The following is a 23,143-nucleotide window of genomic DNA, read 5'->3' as shown; positions in this document are numbered from 1 at the left end:
GAAATCACACAGCTAGAAAGTGTTAGAACCTGATTTTTTAGATTTCAAAGTCTGTGATTCTTCCACCATTTCATATTTCCTCCAAGACATATTCAAGTCTGTGGATCACAGAATTTTAAAAATGAAATTTCAGTAACCAATTAAATTTCTGTTTTTTTTCTTAAAGAAAGCACATGTAAAAGGATTTTCAATTAAAAGACTAAGTCTCCTCGAGGATGAACTCTGACATCTCAGGGAGTCAACTAATCGTGGGTAATGTCAGTTTTCAGGGAATGTGGGGTGGAGTAAAGGGAAACTTTTATTTTAGAGGTGCATTGTTTATTGTGTCTCTTTTGAAACAGTGATTAACAATTTGTTAGTTCTTAAGATCATCTTGAAAAGTTCAGTTCTCTCCCTCCAGCTGTTCAGAGCACCTGTTGTTTCTATTATTCTCTCTTTCTTTCTTGCATCATTCAAAAATTCCTTCTGGCCTCAGGGGAGGAAAAATAGCTTTTAAATTAATCAGTTTCACAGCCTTAGCATAGCTTGCCTAAATGGGATTTTTAGGAATAAAAACATGGAGTTTACTGATGTGAACAGGCTAAAATACTTATTTATTTCTTAAATCTTGGCTGGATCTTGTATGAGACATCTGATCCCCTTTGGATTTCTGATGTTTATCATTAGATTGGAATTTCCCCACTTATAGGTTTGCTCTACAAATAATTCATTTGTGTTTTTCTTTCTGATTCTAGTTTCTATTTATTCATCCTTATAAACAGTCTTATAAAACTTGGGAAGAAATAACTTCCCTACTCCTTGGTAAAAAAACAAAACAAACAAAAAACCTATAGCTGCTCCTTGTACCCTTCCACAAAGAGCTGACTGTGGAGTACAGTGGTATATGCTTCAACCTGGACTACAGCCCTTATCTCCTCATTTCCTATTCAAGCACATTTCTTCCATAAAATAACCCTATCAGGCTCTGCTGCTAAAATATTATTTGAGAGCCACTGACTCAGATACATTCATTTATTTTTTACAGTCCTTCTATAAGGTAGACAATTTTGTACTAATGATTGAGTCAGAAGGCTAAAGAGTTGTAGAAGTATAACATATTTGCTGGTCTCAAAGAATTAGTTCTCATTAAGCCGCTATAAGTAGGAGGCAGGGCACAGGTGAAAAAAGTATAAACAGGAAGAAAATCTACATCTATTGAGCTCCCACTATGAGCTAAGAATGTAATTTTATTTTTTTCTTACTTAATCCTGATGAGAATGCAGTTACCTAAATATTATAATCTTCAATTTACAAATGAGGAAATTGAGATTAAGATTTAATAACTTGGCCAGGTGGGGTGGCTCATGCCTGTAATCCCAGCACTTTTGGAGGCCGAGGTGGGTGGATCACTCGAGGTCAGGGGTTGGTTTGAGACCAGCCTGGCCAACATGGTGAAGCCGTGTTTCTACTAAAAATACAAAACTTAGCCCAGCATGGTGGCATGCACCTGTAGTCTCAGCTACTTGGGAGGTTAAGGCAGGAGAATCACTTGAACCCAGGAGGTGGAGGTTGCAGTGAGCCAAGATCACGCAACTGCACTCTAGCCTGGGAAACAGAGTGAGACTGTGTCTCAAAACAAGCAAACAAACAAACAAACAAACAAAAAATATTTAGTAACTTACCTCAGCTCAGTTTATAAGTGGGGAAGATAAAACTTGAACCAAGGTGAGTATGATTCTAAAGCCTATGCTCAAGTTGAGTAACTAGCTTTTTGATATGAGTTCCAATTAATAGTTCAGTGAACCATCTTTGAAGACCTATTAAGTGAAAAGTTTTTTTTCAAATGTCCCTTGCATTTCCATATGAATTTTAGGATCAGCTTGTCAATTTCTGGGAAACAAAGTTGCCACCAAAGATGAACCAATGTCAAATCTCAGAACTTCCACTTCTTATTGGACCTTGAAAAAGTAATTTTGTCCTCTCAAATCCTCAATTTCTTCATCTATAAGAGAATAAGAATAATACCTTCCTTGCAGGGCTGTTGTGAGGATTAGAACCGATGTATCTGGCACATGTTGGACTTTCATATGTATTATAAGACCTGCTGTTCAGTAGGTGGAAAGGAGACAAGTGCACATAAAACTCAATAAAAAGTATCCTAGGAAAGATATAAAGGAGTATTAACTAGGAGACAGTTTACTTAGAGTCAGAACCTGATTTTGAAGGAGAATCAGAAAAAGCGATGGCATTTCAAACATTGATGAGTAGGTATAATTCAGATATTTCTGTAGGGGAGAAGGACACTCCAAGTAGGTGGAGCACATTTAAGAAAGCCTGAGGTGTTTTCAAGGCACAGAAAATATCTAACTTGGCAGAAGTGTGGGAAGCCTTAGGGAAGTTATTAATATAAGCTGTAAAATTGGAAAGATTGGCTAACTAGATTGTGGATGAAAAGATATAACTTTATTAGGCAGAAGGAAGCAATTTCTAGCATTGAACTATTCTTTTTCTGAAAATCATTGTTATTACTAAAATTTTAAAGGCTATATTTTATTTGAAATATTGAAATAGGATATGCAGGATAGTTGATTTTAGAAAACTGAGCACTCTACTTACCATGTGCTAATATTTGCAAAACTCCATTTAAATATTAGTAAGGAGCCATTTTGATGTGGAACTCCTTTTAAGCAAATGTTGCAAAGTGGTTGGGCTGGGCTTATTTTTGTTCTAACTAGTAGCTTTATTGAGATATGATTCATATACCATAACATTTATCCTTTAAAGTACACAATTTCAGTGTTTTGTTGGTAAGTTTACAAAGTTATGCAGTTATAGCTATATAATTCCAGAACATTTTTGTTACCCCCGAGGATCCTCAGACCCATTAGTAGTTACTCCTCACATCTCCTATCCTCAGCACCTAGGCTACTAATCTACTTTCTGTACATGTGCCTTTTCTGGATTTTGGATAAATGAAATCATACAACATGTAGCCTTTTATGACTGGCTTCTCTCACTTAAAGTTTTCAAGGTCATCCATGTTTTAGTAGACATTAGTACTTAATTCTGTTTTATTGCTGAATAATAGTCTGTTGTATGGATAGACTATATATTATTTATCTGTTCATCAGCTGATGAACGTTTGGTTTGTTTCTGCTGTTTGGGTTCCCTGACTATTATGAATAATACTGCCATGAACATTTGCATACAGATTCTTGTGTGGATGTGTTTTCAGTTCTCTTGGGTCTATACTGAGGAGCAGAATTGCTGGTTCATATGGTAACTTTATGTTTAACTTTTTGAGGAACTGACAAGTTTTTCCAAAGCGGCTGCACTATTTTACATTTCTACCAGCAATGTATTACAACTTCTCCGTATCTTAAGCAACACTTATTATTTGTCATTTTTATTGTAGCCACAATATTCTCATGTGAAGTGCTATCTCATTGTGGTTTTGATTTGCATTTCCCTAATGGCTAATGATGTTGAACATCTTTTCATGTGCTTATTGGCCATTTGTATATTTGCTCTGGCAAATTGTCTGTTCAAATCTTTGTCCATTCAATAAATTGTGTTGTCTTTCTGTTGTTGAGTTATAATAGTTCTTTATATATCTCAATAATAAACCCTTATCAAAATGACTTGCAAATATTATTTTTCATCTGTGGGTTGACTTTTGATTTTATTCATAGTTTCACTTGGAGTATAAATTTTTATGAAGTCTATATTTTTTGAGTTGCTTATGCTTTTGATGTCATATCTAAGAAATAGTTCACTCACCTGAGGTTGTGAGGTTTACAGTTAATATTATTTTCTAAGGGTTTTATAGTTTTAGCTCTTAAATTTGGGTATTTAGTCCATTTTGTGTTAATTTTTGCATATGGTATGAAATAAAGGTTCAAATTGGTTCATTTGCATATGAATTTTCAATTGTCCCCAAACCGTTTGTTGAAAAGATTATTCTTTCACACTGAATTGTCTTGGCACCATTGTTGAAAACCAGCTGACCATAAATGTGAGTTTACTTCTGGACTCTCAATTCTTCTCCATTAATCTGTGTGACTTTTATTATGTCAGTACCATGCTGTCTTGATTACTGAAGTAAGTTTTGAAATAGGGAAGTGTGAGTTCTCCAACTTTGTTCATCTTTTTCAAGATTGTTTTGGTTATTCTGGGTCCCATGCATTTCCATGTGAATTTTAGGATCAGCTTGTCAATGTCTAGAAAAAAGTCATCTGAGATTTTTTTTTCAGGGTGTTATGACCATAGCCTCAGCCGGGATTTTGATAAAGGTCATGTGGAATCTGTAAATCAGCTAGGGAGTATTGCCATCTTAACAATTTTGCCTTTTAATTCATGAATATGGAATGTCTATTTATCTATATCTTTACTTTATTTCAACAATGTTTTGTAGTTTTTAGTGTGCAAGCTTTGCTCTTCCTTTGTTAAACTTATTAATAATTTTTTAAAAAAATTTACAAATGGAATTGTCTTCTAAATTTTATTTTTGGACTGTACATTGCTATTATATAAAATACAATTAATGTTTGTGTATTAGTCTTGTAACCTACAACCTTGTTGGACTCATTTATTAGTTCCAATAGTTTCTTTTTTGTGTGTGAATTCCTTAGGATTTTCTATATACGAGATCATGTCACCTGTAACTAGAGATAATTTTATTTCTTCCTTTTCAGTCTAGATGACTTTGATTTTTTTTCTTGCCTAATTACCCTGGCTAAAACCTCCAGTATAATTTTGGAAAGAAATGAAGAGAGCAGCCATTCTTGTATTGTTCCTGATCTTAGGGGAAAACTGTACAGTCTTTCACCATTAAGTATGATGTTAGCTGTGAGTTTTTCATAGATACCCTTTATTCATGTTGAAGAGGCTGGATCTGTTATAGAGATTGATGCATTTGAACCTACCAATTTTTTTAAACATTGAACTAACATACAAATATTAGGAAACTTCATGCAAAAATCTGAATTTCTGGCTTCACTTGAAAAACTAGAAAGTCTAATAATAATACTTGGCTTAAATTTGTACATGGCAATGGTTGCTGCATACTTTAAGTGCATGGCTGTGCTCTCTTCATTAGACTACAGTCGCTAGCACTCCTGACGGTATCTCTTATACTGAATCAGAGTATAAGTTGTCTGCATTTGCATTCAACATTCCTTTTGTTATAGTAGAGAAATATTCATTTTTACCCAAGTTTTTCTGGGAAATAGAAGATAAACCAAAAAGTTCATGTGATTTTTCTGTGACTCTTAGCTGATGCTACTCATTTACATTTTTCCCTTGGTCTTGTTAGAGTTTTGAGTTTGTGGTTGCTGCTTCAGGGGATCTTCTCTGATTGGACACCTGGAGGATTAAATGTTTAGATCAGTCTAGTAAGAATTCTGGACTCCTATAAGTGGTGTCATTCCTTGGATTATCCTCAATAGCCTCTGTAGAAATAAACTGGCCTTCAATGTGCCAATCCAATTTGATGCATAGTTAACTAGTTATGATGCTTCTCTGTTTCTCTGTCACTCCTCTATGTTCACTTTTTTTTATTGTTGTTGTTGAGATGGAGTTTCGCTCTTGTTGCCCAGGCTGCAGAGCAATGGTGCAATCTTGACTCACCACAACCTCCCCACCTGGGTTCAAGGGATTTTCCTGCCTCAGCTTCCCGAGTAGTTGGGATTACAGGCATGTGCCACCACACCTAGTAAATTTTTGTATTTTTAGTACAGACAGGGTTTCTCCATATCGGTCAGGCTGGTCTCAAACTCCCAACCTCCAGGTGATCCTCCTGCCTTGACCTCCCAAAGTGCTGGAATTACAGGCATGAGCCACTGCGCCCGGCCCATGTTCACTTTTAAATATTCTTTTATTCAATATAGTTGACCAGAATTTAACTTAATGAAATAAAATGATATGGAACGTATTTGGATGCAGAGATTTTTGAAAAGGGAATATTAAGGGAGAATTTCAATGTAGCAACATTGTTGTATACCACTGGAATAAACACTATATATATTGTAAACTTTTTCACAAAGGGGCATGTCTGACATTTTTTGTATCTCTAGGGTCTAGCACAGCTAGGTTCAGTAGTTATGTGTCAAATGAATGTTAGCTGTTGGTGATATTTAGGTGAGGAATTCTTATGTGTGTAAAAACCTTGGGGGCAATATTTTGTGGAAAATCAAACGTAGTACTTTTATATTTTGTTGATACTGATAGTAATAGGAAATAATGTTCATCTTTTATGTAATTATTCTCAAATATTTGTAAGTGATAAGGCTTGTAAATAAGAAAACGTGACATTTTGTGACATATTAAAAAAGAGAAACAGCTAGTGAATTTTTGGAATTGAAATTATTTTCTGTGAGTAAAAGCTACCACTGTTATTTAGCATTTTAGGGAGTTAGGTGAAGAGAACTCCTTCATATCTTACATGGTATAGTAGAGAAAAACAGCAGCCAGAAGTATCGTTGCAATCTCTATAATATCATTGCCAATCCACTGGCTCTAGGCTTTTGTGTTGTGGGAGAGCCTGGATTAGATAGTGTTTACTAATTTCCTGGAAGTAATATAGCCTGATTATGATAGTTGACTTTATAACATTAATGTTTCATTTTTATTGGTACCCAAATGGCTTTGATATTTTTGTTATATCCCAGAGTGCACATCCTCCAGCTCAAAGAAGAGACTTGTTCTGGGTAGTCTTAATATATTCAATGTAGCAACTGGTGTGAAAACAAATTATTGTTCCACTCTTAAGCCAATCTCCTTTTTCTGAGGAACATGTAGGGAGATAGAGCATTCCTGTACTAGGAGATGATTTTTTAAAATAATTTTCTTCTTGGTGACTTTCATATCACATGCTACATATTTTTGAAAGGATCTTGTTTAAACCCAAAGACAGGATTAAAAGTCAGCTGTTAGGAAGGAGTGTCTGTGGTTGTATGTTTGATGAGGTGATATGAGCAAGGGACAGAGCTAGGGAGTCTAACAATGACTAGCAGACATTTATGTGTAAAAGTCTAAGTTCATCCCACTCTTCTCAGCATTTTCATGGAGTCCAAGGAAGTTCTTGTTCATTGTAAGTTAATTTACTTTTCTGTTGACCTACTTATGGTGAATGAAGCATGACTGGTAACTTGAAATATTTCAATGATTTGCTCACAAATATCGAATTCTGAAGTTATGTATTATTTGCTTTGTTTTGCTTGTTATTCCTACATTTATGATTATAAAATCAGCAATTTAAGTGCTGGTAAAGGGGCTGCAAAGTTAGAGCTAGTAACTTGAAGTGGTACTTAGAAATTTATGTGTATTTTTCCTGTCAGAATAACTAAAGTATAATTTTAATGGTAGGTACATGGAAAGATGTATTCAAACTTTTGTTATGTATGAAATCTTGTAAGTATTGAGAATAAACTTGTAATTTGGTTTTCCATTTTGGTGTGGTTTTAGTACTAAACTGCAAAATATTTTAATGGCATGTATTAAATATTGATCTGCCTACAAAGGAATTTAGGAGGTGTTTATTTTATTTCCTAAGTGGTGATTTAATGTAAAATAGCTAAAGTAGTAGTTTTTCTTGTATAAAAATGAGTTAGTATTTTGAAAAGATAGTTCATTTTTTTCTTCTTGCACATACACATCTATCTATATATATATTTAATTGCTAAGGATGATTGTAAGTTTAATGGCTGTAATTAAATCAAGTACTATATACCAAGTCTTATCTAATTTGGTAACTAGGAAATAGGTATGATCATTTTCATTTTACATATAAGGAAGCTGAAGGTCAAAACAGTTAAAGTCTCCCAGCTTGTAAGTGATGAAATTGGGATTTATATCTATGTAAATTTGTATTTATCTCTGTGCTTGACAATCTGACCTCAAAGCTGATGCTCTTACCATTATGAGACTGCATTTCATGAATAATCACAAAAAATTCACAGTAGTATTGCCAGTCCCTGTCAACTAGAGGAATGGAAATATGTTCAAGATGTGAAAATTATTTCTCCAATTTCTGTATGAATTGTTTGGAATTGTCACTGAGCTCCTTTTGGAGGAAGAGAAAAAAGACAATATTTTCCATGAGGTTTCTGTAAATCACATTGATTCTGCTTTCTTTTACAGTGGCTCAACGAAGTGTCATGTATTAATCTGCATTCCAGAAAAATGTTGTCCCATGAAGAAAATATGTGGGAACAGCTGGTTATAGCAGCTGTAGGTAGTGACTGGAAATTCAGTCTCTGTTTCTTTCTGTACATATCTCCTTATAACTAATAAAAGGAGGAATTGAAATATGTGTATATATATGTATGTGTGTGTGTGTATGTGTGTGTATATATATATATATATATATACACACACATAAATTGCACTTAGCAAAGAAACAGAGCCACCATGTTATTGTTATTCAAGTTCTGTCTCAGAATCATAGAATATAAATGCCAGAAAGCCTTCATTTGGGGCTTGAGTCCAATTATTAAGGAAACCAATGAGCAAACTTGAATGAATTAGCTCTCAGAAAGTAAGGAACAATGTCTTTTTTAACCACTATATCCCTAGCGTATATACAACAGAGTCATATATAAAGCTTTATAAATATTTGTTGATTCATGGGTTGATTATTTTATTTAACAGGGCTGGTTAGTAGCTGAGGGTATAATCTGAATTTTTAGACATTCAAGCCCAGTGCTTTTCTTACCATACCGTGCTGCTTGCTCCCATTCTCATCTCATAACAATAATTGCTGCCTCCTTTTGAAAGGAGGAAACTAAAGCTCTCATAACTTGCCCAAGTTCACACAGGTAGGTTGACTGAGGTCTTAAAACCTGGTATGTTTGATGCCAAAGTTTATGTTCTTAGATTCCTTGCTAAGCTGTTGCTTCCTAGGACTAGGACTTCCATTACGTCTTACAGATTTAATTTGTACTTGCATTAATATTTTAAAGCCATCTTCAAAAAAAGTATGCAGTCTCACTTTTTGACAGATGGTAGAGTTGAATTGTTAAGAATCAGGATTCTATAGCCAGACAGAGTTTATATGCTACCTCTATCACTTACATGACCTTGACTGTGTTTCTCTGTGGCTTCGATTCATTATCCATAAAGGGTGGTAATAATAATACCTATCTCATGGAGTTGTTTGAGAATTAAGTATGAGGTGCTTAGAAGAGTGCCTGACATATAGTAAGCCGCACATGTGTTATTATTTTCTTGGGTATTCTTTCTCATTGGAAAAATTTTATCTTATATCCAGTATAGCTTAATCCTGTTGTCCTCTCCTTTTCTATCCTCTGGGGATGCAAAGGCTAGTAGTGGGGTATCACTCTCACTATCATACCACAGTCTGTTTACTTATCATGATGAAGTTGGTTTTCACCCTTTTCTAACAGTTGGTTTCTTAATCTTTAAACAAAGATCTGATTTTTCCAGTACTTATACTTGAAATACTGTAAGGAATTTTCTGTACTTACAGTAGGGAATAACATTAACATTTAGAGGATAAGAACATTTATTTTCATATGGTTTACAAAGGACAACCAAGTTTATTATAGCAGAAATGAGTAGTCTTTTAAAAAAGTTTTTTACTGTACTGAAAGAACATCTGCTCTCTTGCCCAGATTAAGATAACTCTTATAGAGTGATATAGTAAATGAGCACTAAACAAAGGAATAAAAAAACTTGGTTCAGGCCAGTTGACATTTACCAGTTGTAAGACCATGAGTAGAAGAGTCCGCTTAGCCTCTTTCAGCCTCAGTTTCTTGACCTATGAGATTGACATGATAGTGAATTCTATGATTGTCTTATAATGTTTGATTTTAATCAAATGATGTTTTATTTTTTCAAGGCCCAAATTCAAATACTGCTTGCTCAATGAAGTCTTCCCTGACACCTCCAGTTATATTTCATCTCTCCTCCCTCTATATTCCTATAACAATTTGCATCTCTACAATTTCTATTTCTTTGAGTCAAGCAGACCATATCTTCTACTGGATTGTAAGCCCTCTGTGGGGATGTATTCATTTTTTGTTTTTCCTAGACTGTCTGGTATAGTGCCTTGAGTATGTGTTCCATAACTACTTATTAGATTGAAATAGTGCAATGGTGCTTTGTTAACTGGGAATATATACACATGTAAAATATTAATATCTATGTATACTTGGCAGTTTTCTTTCTCATTGGCCTTATTTTCTAACATATGGCATCCTATGTTTACTTAGACTTCTCTCTGTGTCTTAAATATCTTATCTTGGGGAGAGTCAACCAAGAGCACAATTAAAGTGTTTGTTAAGTTTCTGAATGCAAATTGTGTTGTCATAACTGCTGTCTAAATCAAATCATCATGGTCTCTGCTTTACAAGAGCACAGTCAAAAATCATTATCAAATGCTTCCATGTGAGTTATGTTGTCCTTATTACTGTTCAAATTGAATTAATTAGATCAGTGACTTTTAGACTTGTAGCATAAGCAGGAAATACTTGCGTGAGTATGTATACTTACAAAGGAGTACTGAAAAATATTGAAAAAATAAAACTACATTGATTGATTATATAACAACTTTTGTTGGGAATGACAAATGAAAAGGACAGTTTTTTTTTTTGTTTTTGTTTTTTCTGTAGAAACAGGTCTGGCTATGTTGCCCAGGCTGGTCTCAAACTCCTGGCCTCAAGTGATCCTCCTGCCTCAACCTCCCAAAGTGCTGGGGTTAGGCCTGAGCCACCATGCCCAGTCGAAAAAAGAGCAGTTTTAGATTTGGGTGTTTTATCTGGTTCATTAGGCAAGAAATTGTCACATCACTTCTTAATTGTGAAAATCTATGTGTATTGAACTTTCAAAAGTTTTCAACATAGTCCCCAGTAGTTATTTAATGCATTTTGCTTATTCTCCAATATACTACAAGGTCATACAATTATTCTTCTGTGATATTTGATCAGTTTGATCAGAAATGAGGATGTTTATATCCAGTATCATTACAACCAGAGAAATAGTACCTTACTTGTGAATGTAGAAAATGATCCAGGATAAAAAAAAAAGAAAAGAAAAAAGAAGGAACAAAGGGAAAAGAAAAGAAGTGAAAAGGAATAAAGAAGAAGTAAAAAGAAGACATAGTTGTTTATATTATTTAACTGGTACTAAACTTTATGTCTGTGTGTGTGTGTGTTTGCTGAATAATTTGAAATTAAATTACAAGTATCATAACATTTCAGCCCTAAATGTTTTAGTATGTATCTCCTAAGAACAAAGATAGTCTCTGACAGAACCTCAATACCACTATCACATTTTCTGTTTCTTTCTTGTTATAGGTATATATGATTATTGTTTTTGGTTTTCTTTTCATTTGGAAATGTTTTAAATTTTCTTGAGCCAGCAATGATAGAAGATTCTTTGTAGTTAGGGTGAGGTACTTGAGTGGTTTCTAGGTTTTGAGTGCCAGTACCCTCTTTTATTGGTGTACTAAAGTTTATTTTAAAAATATTTGACCTGGTGCAGTGGCTCATGCCTGTAATTGCAGCACTTAGGGAGGCTGAGGCGGGTGGATCACCTGAGGTCAGGAGTTTGAGACCAGCCTGGCCAACCATGGCCAACATGGTGAAACCGCATCTCTACTAAAAATACAAAATTAGCCAGGTGTGGCTGTAGGACATAAGTATCTTTATAGCTCAGGAGTTCTCTGATTTTACATTTTGCCTCAAATTGGTGATTAATCACCTTTAGTCTTGCATTGTCTTTCTTTAAAGCTTTGATCACATTCAACAACATCCATTCAAATCCATGGTTTTTATAATTACTATTTCCCCAAAAGCTCTTGCGTGACTGGGATGTCATAACTACCAGTGCATTCCTTCCCTCTGTTTTTTTCTCCCAGTTCACCACAGGTGAAATTTTCAGTAATTTCATCATTATAACATGCTAAGAATTATCAGTTTTTACTTACACCACCAGTGAGGTTCTCACTGGCCAGACAGCCACTGAGTGTTGCAGCTCAAAAACTGTCTGCTTTTTTTTTTTTTTCTCATATAATTCTTTGCACAAAGCATCTTAGGTCAGTGGTCCTGAAAAGCAGATTCTGAGATGAAGAATTTGCACATAGAAAGTTTATTAGGAAGTGTGCTCAGGAACAATACTTGTGAGTTAGTGAGAATGTAGGATTGGGCAGAGTGACAAGTTACATGCAAAGTGGCTATCATAATATCCTCCATTGATCCACAGGAGCTCTGAAACTCAGATATCCTTTCAGAGTTGTCCTAAATAGAGGCAAAGGGGTCAGATCTACACTGACCAGTCATTATGTTGCAGGACTTTTCCTTAGTTCAGCTAAAGACGTGGTTCTTGTCTGCCCCGTGGCCATGAAAATTTAGGCTCACAGATGGTTTAAGGGTGAGTAAAGCAGGGTTTTATTGCGTAAAAAGGGAAGAAAAGGGAAAACAGGGACTCTTACAAAGCCAGAGTCCCTTTGCTAGATAGAGTGCTTCCTGCCTGCCTCTTGAGTCGCAGGTGCCACACAGGAAGAAGAGGGGCCAGGCTCCTCCCTGAAGCAAATGTCGTGAACTTCCCGAGGCTCCACCCCAGTGGGCAGGCTGGTTGGAGTTTCTCCAGGGACTCTTTCCCATCTGACTGTCTCATTCCTGCCTCCAAAGAAGTACATCTAACTGATGTTAGATTAAGGATAAGGACGAAGACTGATCTTAAATGCTTCCTGCTGACATGGGCCACTGTTTTGGGGAAATGGCAGTCAGAGCTTCCCTAGAAGCCTAAGGGTTCCTGGTAGGAGGGGCCATCGTCTGAGGCTCCAGTTGTGTGACTGGAGTTTGATGGTCTGAATGCAAGAACAGACAAACCAGATTATTAGGAAACATGTATCAAAATGAAACAAGGGGAGGGTTAAGGACAGCTCAAAAATTCCAAGGCCTTTTACCAGTTTGAACAGGGAGAGGGAAGCCAAAAGTTTGACTGGTTAAAAAAAGCTTTACCCTTTGGCCAGCATGTTGGACTTCTGGGTTCCCTTCCCTAAGCCCAAACCTAGGTCGACCAGTTAAGGTTTGGGAAATTAACTCTTTTTAGTTTGGAGGATGCATCTGAGGGGAGTGTCCCATGGTACAGAGACACAATTACCTATCTGTGAAGAGACAACTGAGGAAGAGAAAGGAAAAAGAAAGCATTTTTTAAAGGAGTCCCAAGGGTTCAGAATGCATTTGAAAGGGGTACAGACTGAAGATGAGTGGCTACCCATCTAGAAAAAAGGGAGCAGGTGTCCCTGGTTCCCTTCTCTTCCTAACAGATACCAGGGGTACTTCAGGGAGAGAGGGAAGAGCGTCCACTTTCCCTCTTCCATCCTTGTATTCCAGAGTTCTGGCAACCTTGGCAGGTGCTGCCTTGAGTGCCAAAGTGGCTTGTACCCATGAAGCAGAGAGGGCCTAGAGAATAGGAATTATCTCCTCTCACCTATGTCTCTTTCCTACCTACTCTTAGTAACCTTAGAGTTCCCTAGACCTCATTTATGCCATGGATATTAATGTGGCTTTTATCTATGAAACAGAAAGCTTGGGGTTGCCTTAATTGGCAGTAATCAGCCATGCTCACCTGCACTGTGTGTTTTAACCTTCATTATCATTTGCTTCTGGATCCCTTAGATACAGTTTTCTTTCCTAGGGCTTTGACCCGAAGCTTGGAATTGAGTCTGAGACAAAATGTATCTCAGGGGGGTTGCATGGACTCCTTATCATAAACCAAAGGCTAAGTGAAGCTGTGGAACTGAGTTCTCCTCCAAGGGAGAGGAAAGGATGTCTTGTTACACACCCACATAATTGGTAGCTATAGTTATGCTTGCTAGGATTTGGCTGCCTGGTGCCCAGCCTTGGTTAGCTCCCTGGTCTTACTTTCCCAAAAAGGAGACTTCCAAATGATGGGTATTCTACTTATTCCCATCACCTGGAAGGATTTGCAGGATAATTGCTCAGAACTAGAATACTGATCCGGATTTTTATATTACCCATCCCTTTAGTTCTTTCGGAGCTACAGCTGGAGATTGCTGCTTGGTTCACAGGAACAAGCAGGGTTAGTCTAAAATGTAGACAAAAACTTAAAAACAGCTAGTGAGTTTAGAATTTAATGACAAATGTATAAGTTTTGAAATATAATTTCTGTCTCTCCAGTTCTCATTTTTGTTAAAAAACAAATTATGTTAGGACGGAGTGGTTTGCAAAAGGGACTTTAGTCTTATACTTGGCCTGATTATTTGCATAAAGTAGAGCAAGAATAACTATTTCTACATAGGCCTTTTGGACTGGCTTTGATAGAAGTGTGTACCACAAGGAATCACAGATAAGACCTTTTAAAAGCAAGCCGAGCCATGGGTTTGCATCCTCAAATACTTGTGAGTTGGGTGATCCTCTCCTAAGGTCCCAAGATAAACTTGGAGCTCCTATCCCTGTTAGAAAGTGACATTCTTTACTGACCACAGGTCAGGAACCCTGCACAGGGACTGCATAGATAAGGGTATGATGCTAGTTTCCCCATGGGGCTTTTATTGGCTCTGCAAGTCAAGCTTGACTCCTTAAAGGGAAGCATACCCTTCCAGTCAAAGCCTTGGTAAAATAACTACTTTCTCCAATTGTGTCCTGTTGCAAAAGAAAAATGGATTCTTATGGCACTGATGCACATAACTATATTGTCATAAGAATACTCACAGAGAGTTTCTAAATTCTAGAGGAACCAGGCAGAGAGCAACCAACATGTTTCAAATTTCGTTCATAGGAGTATACCTTATTCAATTATTAAAGGCTGTAAATAGTCCAAAATAAGTTTCCTTGACTCTGAAAAACAAAACATGGATTAGCAATATTCCAAGCAAAAGTCAAAAAGGTTGCTTCAGCTTCCTGAGTTCAGTCCATTTCGTTAACTCCTGTTTTGCTTGATATTCATTAACATTTCAGCTCTTGGCATGTTCCTGTACTCCAATGTCACAATATCCAAAGTTATCAGAAGCCTGTATTTGAGAGCACCTGTTAAAGTTCTATAGCTCATTATAAACCATCTTTGAAAAGGATTAAAACAAGACAATTGTCTGTGAATAACAAAATGTCCAGGGTAGCTACAAGTAGAAACAATCTTGTCAAAGAAGTTTGGTTAACTCCATGGCTTACAATAACTTAACATAACAACCTTAGTTGTGATAGGTAGCATAAACTTAGACATTAGAATTTTAGAAATCCCATGCAATTTTGGAACATATATTAGCATTATATATATAACCATATATAGTACCAATATATAACCTAAAGAAGATTGAGCATAATTTTGGAAGTCCCATGTACCTAAACATGTCAAATAATCCTGTTTACCTCTCTTTTCTGGACACCTCAGGGGCCCTCTGAAGTACTCAAAAAGCCAGGTGCCAGGGAAGACAATTTTGAAACTGAAGTTTGATTTTGGGAAGGCTGTTAAATGTTTGAGGTGTAAAATACTTGATATTATAAAATAGAATTCCAGAGTACCATAAGGTAATTATTTTGCCAAAATGATGACTCAGAAATTTTAAAGAAGCAAAAACCTTTTATAACCATTTACAAATGTTGCCAAAGAGCAGATTGGTGCCATAGGAAAACCTTGTTATGCATTTATTTGAATGCTGAATTTACAGAAAAACCATATAATACCCTTTTTTGAATTTAGTCAATATGTTCACATGAAGAACCTCTTCTGCAAGATTAATTTCCACAATTGTTCCACTACTTCTTTTAACCTTCAGCTTTTTCCTAATTTAACTCAAAACAATCCTTTAACTCTAGGCAAAAGTTTACATTTCCATGCTTTCTTATAACCTTTTACTAAAAAACACATTTTACTTTTCTTATACACCTTTCATGTAAATCTATTTCTAGTAGTTTCAATTAACTCCTAGGCATTTTTAACTTTAAGGTAAAACTTCGTAAGTTGCTTTAATTGTGTGCTAACTGCAGCCAAGTTTTGCCTTCTTAATTAAGGGCATGGTTAGTTCCATATGTCAGTTCCATAGGCCTTATCAATTGTGAAGCCAGCAAGTCAAATACTTTTCAAAACCCAAAAACCAGTTTGTAACCTCAAAACACTTGGCAAACCTTGCATCTGACCTGCATTGTTTAGCTCACCTATTTACATTTTAATGACATCTACAATTTACCAATAATCTTTAAGGCTGTTTTTATTTCTCAAAGATTAAAGTCATGTGACCTGAAAGATACCACAGCTTTTATCTTCCCTTTTTAAAAAATACTTGATCCAAGAGCCTTTCTTTAGGCCACATTAATCAGAGCTCCTTGTACAGACATCACAGTACACACACAGACAGGCAGAAGAAAACCCAGTCGTTGTGGTGCCCTTTAAGAGACAGGGCTAGGAAAACCTGCAGATATTGAACCAGAGAGGGCTCATCCCCTAAGGCAGGGTTGCTAAACAAAGCCTTGCCAAGCACTTACCAGCTATGCCCCCAGGATGTAAAGCAAGATGGAGGCTTGGAGCACAAACCATGCAGACATGCAAAGCACACTAGATTGGCCATCGCCAAAGACTAGCCCCACAAATGCTTTTTCATGACCAAAACTTTACAGAGAGTACAAACAGTGATAGTTGGGTTGCCTGGTCTAGTAAAAACGTCTTCGAAAAGGAAAAAAAAAGGTTAACTGCTGATGGGGTAGAGAAGGGGAAGAAAAAAAAAAAACAGTTTAAAAATGCCTGTGGAAGAACCTCTTATTGTTATGAAAGTGGTTCCTCCACCAGGAGAAAAGCTTAATTACTGTCAGAAAAAGCTGAACCTCTTGGCCAGGGAAGGGGAAGGCTGCTGTGGCTTTTGTCTGGGAGCCAGCCAGCTAGCTGTGTGGGACCCTTGGGCCGTGAACCCCAACCTCCACACAGAGGGAAGGGGGAGCAAGGAGACCCTGCTCGCCTGTCCATCCTGAAAAAGGAAGAAAAGGGCCTTTCCTCCAACCCCCAAGAGTGATGGCTTGGCGGCTTGTTTCCCCCACCCTCAGTAGTCTGAGGATGAAAATGCTTAGGAGCAACATTGAGAGATTTTGAGTCCCCATTTCATTCACTGCTTTTGGAGCCCCATGTTTGGTGCCAAAAATGTTGCAGGACTTTTCCTTAGTTCAGCTAAAGATGGGGTTCTGGGGAATCAGGGACTCTTGCAAATCCAGAGTACCTCCACTAGAGTGCTTCCTGCCCACCGCCTGAATCCCAGGCTCCATACAGGAGGAAAAGGTGCCAGTCTCCTCTCTGCTGCATATTTTGTGAACTTCCTGAGGTTCCACCCCAGTGGGCAGGCTGGTTAGAGTTTCTCCAGGGGCCCCTCCCACCTGGCTGTCTCAATTAGAAGCTGTCTACCTTTGGGAAACAGGTGTGACTCTGGATGAAGGAATTCCCTTTGAGCTGAGAGCAATTTATTGAGAGAGACTCAGATATGCACTGTTAGCAGCCAACAATCCTGGAAGCTGGGAATTGAAAGCCTTGGTTCTGACTGGGGGATCTGGGTAGTACACCTCATTCTATACTACAGGAGACAAGAGAAAAAGTAGGAAGATCCATCAGAAGATTAATGAAATACTCCAGGTGAGAGATAATGATAGGTTGGAATTTAGGAGAACAGTGGGGGTGGTGAGGCAATTGAATTTTGGATATATGTCATATGATTTGTTGGTGGATTAGATGTCAAAGAAGAGAAGTATCAAGGGTATCTTCAAAGATTTAGACCTGAACAACTGGAAGAATAAAGTTGCCTCATCAATTTATTGAGAAGTGATGGCTAGCCCAGGGCTTTGTCTTCTTAAAGCAGCTGTATTAACTGAAGAATGCAACCTCACATTTGCAATTTCTAGCTGAATTAAAGAATATGGGCTTATAATTTTCTCTTTTCACCACATAAATTACCTAAATTGATCCAATTAGAAATTGAAAACATGAATAGACTCATAACCTTGGAATAAATTAAAATTTTGTCAAAGAATTAACTTTAATGAAACAAACTCAGGTAGGGTTAAAATCAAATACATTTAAACTTTCAAAGATAGGTAAGTCTCATGATTGGTACTTATTTCCAAACTAGTGAAATAGCAAGGAAACTTTCTAATTTTAGGAAAATAGTGTATATAAAAACTGAACACTTAAAGAAAATACAGATTAATCTCATTTATGACTATAGATTAAAAATACTAATAAGAGAACTAATACATCTAATTCAAGAGTACATTAAAGAGTTCCAAGAAAGATTTCTTCTATAAATGCAATGGAAATTACTATGAGAAAATCTATTAATATGGCATATCATTAATAAATAAAGATGCAACCAAAATAGTTAATAGTAATAGCTCACATTTGTTGAATGCTATAATGAGCTATGTTCTAGGCATTATTATAAGCGCTTTAGGTATATATATGTTCAGTTAATTCATACAAAAATCCCATGAAGTATTTTATCTTCATATTTTAGATGAGAAAAACTGATACACACAATGTTTAGTAACTTGCTCAGATGCACATAATTAGCATATGAGAAAGCTAAGATATGAAAACAAGAACATGTAATATTGATTAAGCCACTCTGTTAGAGCACCTCCCAATATGCAACAATAATAATAATGCCATAATATTTATAATTGGCTAACATTTTCAAGTGCTTACTGTGTGGTGGATACTACATTAAACACTTTAAATGAATTAACTCATCCTCACTAAAACCATATGACACAGATGCTAATATCATTTTTCCCATTTTACTGATAGGAAAAGTTAGGTAGAGAAAGTTTAAGTAAACTCTTCAGGATCATTCAGCTATTAAGCAGTGAATTATGATTTGGATCCAGGCAATCTGCTTTCAGAGCAGTTGCTATACTGCCTCTACAACATTTGAACAATCATCCCTCATAATAAATGAAGGAAAACAATATGAAACGAACAAAAAACTATGTTATTAAACTAAATTAAAGGGATGATTCCTTGAAATTATTTTTTAAAACGTTGATCTAAAATCGCATTCTATATTCTATATCATACTTCATGGAATTGTTAACGCTAAATACATTGCCATTAAATTCAGTAACAAGGTGTGGAGGTATTCAGTCAACACTATCTTTAGTAAAACTTTCCTGGAAGTATACTATAAAAAGTGTGAAAATTATTCAATAAGAAAAACAAAATCACAGTGATACATAATTGAAATGACATCATGACATCATAAACAAGGAATTCACAAAAATGTAGTTAATAATGGATGACTGAAAAAGTGAAAAGTTCAAGAAAGTTTGCAAAGCTTATAAGATTAATAATATTCAAGATTGGTGAGAATATGTTAACACAGAAACATTCGTTCCCTGTTGGTGGGAAGAAAATAAATCCAACGATTATGGCTATATATACATCAAAACATATACTTTAACTCTGTTATCCAGCAAATTCCCTAGGAACTTATCCTCTACCCCCCAAAAAAATTCTGAGATATGGCTAAAAATTTCTTTATAAGAATGTTACTTTCAGTATTATTTAGAATAGCCAAATATTAAATATATCCTGAATGTCTAACAAAAAATATTGGTTTTTAAATATGCAATGTCCATTTAATAGGATATATCCATTTGTTAGAAAACCATGGAGGAATTAGTTAACTGAAATTGGACTTCTAAGTTTCTCCTGTTTCTAATGCCCATACAAATTAATGACTTTTTATTTTTGAGTCTGGCTTGATAATCCTCTAGAGTAATAATTTTGTTTTTAGATATTTATTTATATATATTTTGCAAAGAATAAAAAAAGCTACATTCTATTTAGTTATGGGAAGAGGAGTGGGATGAAATAGAAAAAATAAAAAATAGGCAGTGATGAAACTGGTGTTTGTAAAGATAAGGTGAAAAGCTACGTTATTTCACATGAAGACATACAAATCAATAGGTTTGTCATATTCTCCATACCTCCAAATGTGCCTTTCTTAGAATTATAGCAATCCAGAGCTAGCAATTACGTTTTGGTAATGTCTGGGACTGCCCCCATCCTCAACTCCAACATCCTTATTTTATTTTATTACACTTTAAGTTCTGGGATACATGTGCAGAACATGCAGGTTTGTTACATAGGTATACATGTGCCATGGTCGTTTGCTGCACCCATCAACCTGACATCTACATTAGGTGTTTCTCCTAATGCTATCCCTCCCCTAGCCCCCCACCTCCTGGCAGGACCTATTGTGTGATGTTCTCCTCCCTGTGTCCATGTGTTCTCATTGTTCAATTCCCACTTATGAGTGAGAACATGCGGTGTTTGGTTTTCTGTTCCTGTGTTAGTTTGCTGAGAATGATTGTTTCCAGCTTCATCCACGTTCCTACAAAGGGCATGAACTCATCCTTCTTTATGGCTGCATAGTATTCCATGGTGTCTATGTGCCACATTTTCTTTATCCAGTCTATCACTGATGGACATTTGGGTTTGTTCCAAGTCTTTGCTATTGTGAATAGTGCTGCAATAAACATACGTGTGCATGTGTCTTTATAGTAGAATGATTTATAATCCTTTGGGTATATACCCAGTAATGGGATTGCTGGGTCAAATGGTATTTCTGGTTCTAGATCCTTGAGGAATCACCACAATGTCTTGCACAATGTGTGAAATAAGTCTACTGGTTCAACTGAAGATACAGAAGTTCAATTTTACAGGTTAACACAGATTCCAGATATCTCTTCCTCTTGTCATTCAACTGTGCAGTTCCCAGCCCTTTCCTACCAGACTTACGTGTGCAAGTTGACGAATCAAAGAATAGAGAATTTGATATTTAAATATTTAAATATCAGACTCATAAATTATATATAGGCATGTGATCTGCTCATTCTCTCCCATTATTGTTTTCTGGGATACCCTTTGCCATTAATCTTGCCTGCACAAAGAAGGATGCCATTCAGGATAGTATTATAAAAAGAGCCACTCCTGAGAGTCAGCAAGGTGGGATGCTGTCCTAGGTTTGCTAATGATTTTTTTTTTAAGTTAGATTTTTATAAACAACAATTCTTGTGACTAAATAATTGACCAGCTGTGTGGTGTTAGGAAACTTATTTCATGTTTTTTGGCCTTATATCCTTACATTTTTGTCTGTAAAGTGAGGGTCCCAGATTAAAGTATGACTGGCATTCTTTCTTGCCCCCATCTATAATTCTAATCCTCTCTAGGAGATGGAAGCACCTTTATAATTTTTTGGTGGTACATGGTGGTTAAACAATGTACCAACTCTGAACTAAAAAAAAAGCTCAGAAGGATAGGGAAAAACAAAAAGACTATGTGATAAAACTAAATTAAAAGAATGTTTCCTTAAAGCTATTTTGAAAATCTATCTGAAATCACATTGTATGTCATGCTTCATGGAATTGTTGACACTAAATGTATTACTATTAAAGTCAGTAGCAGTGAATATTATAAGGGCTTAACAATTCTGTCTAGTTTATGTTCCCCTAGAAGAGGCCCCCAAACAAGAATTCACATTTATGTTTAAATGGTTTATTTCAGAGATGATCCCAGAAAGCATCAGAAGGGCAGTAAGGAAAAAGGGCAGGGAAGGTAAGGTAGCTAATAAAGGATGCATTAACAAGCTAGTACCTTAATCTCACTGGCAACTCCATTTGTCAGTGTAGAATCAGTGAACCTCAATTAATCTCTGTCACCCACAGTGACAAAGCAGCTAGGGTATTTATTATATACTAATCCCTGTCAGTTATTAGTTAAGGGCTGCTTCTTAGTGGGAGGGAGTATCTCTTGATTCCCTGGTACTCCAGTCTGCTCTGCATACTGGCAGAGTGGACTTTAGCTCCAGAAAAAGCACTAAGGCAGTTTGGAAGTCTGGCTTGCACCGTAATAGTAAGGCCTAAGGAATATGGTTGGGGGCATAGACAGTGTGTGCTACACCATCTTAACAAGATCATTCTAGATACTGATACTAATACCTATATTTTTAGGCATTAGTGATTTTTTTTTCTATAAGTAGAAACATAGCTGGACCTCAGCAAAGGTGCTTATTACTGCAGAAATGAAAGAACCTTGTTATAACCCAGCTCATCTGTAGAACATTGGTCTTCAGTACCAACTGCTAATACAATTATATATACTTTCTGGCAAATCTTCTATTAATAATGGGAAACATGGAAACATGACTTTTGTTTTAAAACTGGAAAAGACTAGACCCACTTTAATCCTATGAACCAATCATCCTGCAAACCATATGAGAAATGATGCTGTCAACTTGTAGTATACAAACTATAATTTCCCTGCATTGCATGGGAAGAGGGACTCTGAATTTATCCTCAGTTACCATTGTTATACTTTGACAACTATATGAAAAGATGAATGAACATTTCCATGTCTTATGAACATTAAAATGCCAAAGCACTTAAAATTTGTTCCAAATGACTAGGTCCTAGCATGATGTCTGTTACATAGTAGGTACTTAAAAGATAAAATATATTTTTTGAAATGTATTTACCATTCACAGTGAACTTTCAGGATTCAATTGGTCCTTTCTCTTATTTATTTTCAAAGATTGAGCTCCTACAACATGTTAGGCACTGCTAATTTAGAACTTTAGCTAGATGAATGTCTGTGTATTATCTGGCAGAGATAAATAACTCAAGTTTCTTACTAATATTAGACAACATAGTTAACCATAGATGTGTTCCTACAATTAGAGGAAATTGTTATCCTTAATGTAAATTTTAGAGACTTGTTTGTCTTTCAAAAACTCTTCCTATATCTGTTCAAGCCTCCTTTCCTTTCCATTCCCCTTCATTATTCTAGCTGTTTGACAGCTTCCTTAATAGGAGAATAGCTTACTAAAAACTCCTTGGAAATTTATAGAAGATTACGCACAGAGGCAGTCTCTGCATTTCCTGTATTTCTTCTTAGTAGGACATTGCATTTAATTGATAAGTCAGTTTGTGCCTAGTTAATACCATGATGGTTTCACTTACTCTTCAGATGTTCTAAAATATGTAAACTGTGTGGATAATTTGATACTTGCCGAAGACTCCTAACCCCACTGCTCCAGAAATCACAACACTCTTTTGTTCACTAATTGTTTTAGGGTTCAATCTAGTTAGTTAACTGTGAAATTTTGCATCTTCTGTGACAGTGTGTGCAAGCTTTGTTACTATGC

General features: G+C 36.1%; 1 protein-coding gene across 8 annotated transcripts in view; it reads left to right on the top strand.

Annotated features, from left to right (window-relative positions):
- DLG2 (discs large MAGUK scaffold protein 2) overlaps positions 1 to 23,143 on the top strand; it is a 2,173,778-nt gene that overhangs the window by 248,226 nt on the left and 1,902,409 nt on the right. The window lies entirely within an intron of this gene.

This window comes from Pongo abelii, chromosome 9 (genome assembly GCF_028885655.2).
Source record: "Pongo abelii isolate AG06213 chromosome 9, NHGRI_mPonAbe1-v2.0_pri, whole genome shotgun sequence".
NCBI classification, from domain to species: domain Eukaryota; kingdom Metazoa; phylum Chordata; class Mammalia; order Primates; family Hominidae; genus Pongo; species Pongo abelii.
This window is presented reverse-complemented; position numbering and strand designations above follow the sequence as displayed.